Raw genomic sequence first — 2,549 nt, forward strand, 5'->3', positions numbered from 1 at the left:
GAGGACACAAGGCACTAAGTATTCCTAAGCCACTAATAGTTGTCAGTGCATGCTGAGTGGCATTCATTCCTACTACTACCACTAGCTACCATGCATCCCTGTCCTCTGATTTCCTCCTGCAACCCAGGAACTTGGAAGAAAGCATTCACAATTTGTGGTTGGAGGTCCTTCCTCCTCTGTCTGCCCTTGGAGAAGGTGACAGTGGTGCTTTTCCATTCATGGAGCCAAGTGAGTCAGCTTTGATAAAATACTCAAGAAGGTTGGGGGTGTCTTGAAAAAGAGGAGACCGACACCCTTTCCCTTCAAGTATTTACTTAGCTGCAGAATCTGGAGACTTAAAAAATTGTCAGCTTTTTTTTTTTTAAACCTGAGATAGTTCAGTCTCCAGAGAGACTGTCAAAAATTGCCTCTGCCAACTATACTTCAAGTCATTATGATGGGGTGTTGGGAAAAGTCTTTAATTAGCAGTAATCGTGCCTCAAATAAACCTCATTGGCTATGAGACTGCCACTGTGCAAAGCTAGAATCTGGAGACTTCTGTTGCTGAATGTGTGACATGCTTTTCAGCTCTCCTCCCTCATAATAGAAAAGAAGAGGGAAATGCTGGCCGGGCCGATGTCTCCTGATTTTGAAGATGTGTTCATGGCAAGGTTTAAGGAGAAATGATGTTAAATGGAGGGGCCCTTGGAGACTGAGAGGATTTTGGACATACAGGTCTAGTGTGAAACTTCACATGTACACCCCTTATGTAGAGGCTGACACATCAGGGAGGCCATCGCAACCAGATGGAGGCAGCTTAAACTACAAGAACAGCAGAGGTCTTTCCCAACTCCATGTCTTCCCACAGAGACAATCATATGAGGAGAGTTTTGTTGCCTCAGACACATCTGCATCTTGTCCCCGAATCTATGGTAGCAAACGTCCCTGGGCATTTATCCAGAGGAGAGGAAATTCGTATATAAAAGAGACACCTGCACCTCCGTGTTTATTGCAGCACCACTCACAACATCCAAGATATGGAATCAACTTAATGTCCATCAACAGAGGAAGAACCACGTGGCATACCGTGGAACACTATTCAGCCACACAAGGAATGAAATCCTGTCATTCACTGCAACATGGATAGAACTGGGGGACATTATGCTAAGTGAAATAAGCCAGGGATAGAAAGTTAAACCCCGCTATGTTCTCACTCACATGGGGAAGCTAAAAATTAGTTGATCTCTTAGAGGTAAAAACTACAGCAAAGGATACTAGAGGCTGGGAAGGGTAGAGGGACATGGGTGAGGGAAAGATTTGTTAAAGAATACAAATTAAAGGTAGATAGGGAATAAGTTCTAGTGTTCTATTTATAACACTATACGATGACTATAGTAAACAATAATATATTGTAGTTTTATATAGCCAAAAGGAAGATATTGAATGTTCCCAGAAATGATAAATGTTTGAAATGATGGATATGCTAATTACCCTGATCATGATACAGTATCAAAAGTTCACTATATACTCTGTAAAAATTATTTCAATTATGTGTTAATTAAAACAATGAAGTTTTTATAAAAAAGAAGGAATAAAAGGTGTCTCAGAGACAAACCATACCTTTCTCCTTCACTTCAAACATTAAAGCTTGTGTTGAGGAGGTAAGAGAGGACAAGAGCTCTGGGTCAAATGTGACATTCAAGTATTAAGTATTTAATGGCACTGAGTCTTTTTTTTTTTTTTTTTTTTTTTTTTTTTGAGATAGGGTCTCATTCTGTCACCCAGGTTGGAGTGCAGTGGCTGGATCAGATCGTAACCTCCTGGGCCCAAGCAATCTTCCTACCTCAGCCTCTGGGACTACAGGTACACTGGGCTAATTTTTTATTTTTTTGTAGAGACAGGATCTTGCCATGTTGCCCAGGCTGATCTTGAACTCCTGAGCTTGAGTGATCCTCTCACCTTGGCCTCACAAAGTGCTGGGATTTACAGGTGTGAGCCACCGTGCCTAGCCACATTGAGTCTTAATTATTGGAACAAAAAGATTGTTGACATTGTTTTAATAACAAAAATGACTAAACAATCATCCTAAGACATTGTTAAGGCAGCAATCACCCAGCTGGAAAAGCAAATTTGATCTAGTGTTGCTGGTGGACATAACTGAAAGACAAAAATCATTTTGTAATTGAACTCCAACAAATTGTGACTTCTCAATCAGCAGGTATATTTATAAGCAAATTGTTTTCCCCCAGCAAGTTGTCATTTTCTTTATGGGCAAATATTCAGTTGCTTTTTCTCTTATCTCGATCATGGCTCTCCAGTAGAATTTTCAGTGATGAAGAAAATGTTCCATATATGTGCAGACCAATATAGTATCCACTACATCCATGTGGTCATTGAACACTTGAAAATGTGACAATAAACTGGGCTTTTGATTTATTTTTAATTTTGATTTAAATTTCAATAATAACATGTGGCTAGTAGCAACAGTGCTGGTCAACACTCTTGAAAAAAAATTGAGCGAAATCAAAGGTGAAGATGAAGGAAAGCTCTATGTTAATAGGTGTTTTTCT

General features: G+C 39.8%; 1 non-coding gene across 1 annotated transcript; it reads right to left on the minus strand.

Annotated features, from left to right (window-relative positions):
* Positions 1-381: 381 nt before the first annotated feature.
* On the minus strand, positions 382-522 carry LOC116274398. Its single transcript, XR_004183003.1, has one exon. It is a non-coding gene; the product is annotated as a U4 spliceosomal RNA (small nuclear RNA).
* Positions 523-2,549: the final 2,027 nt, after the last annotated feature.

This window comes from Papio anubis, chromosome 3 (genome assembly GCF_008728515.1).
Source record: "Papio anubis isolate 15944 chromosome 3, Panubis1.0, whole genome shotgun sequence".
In the NCBI taxonomy this organism is placed as follows: domain Eukaryota; kingdom Metazoa; phylum Chordata; class Mammalia; order Primates; family Cercopithecidae; genus Papio; species Papio anubis.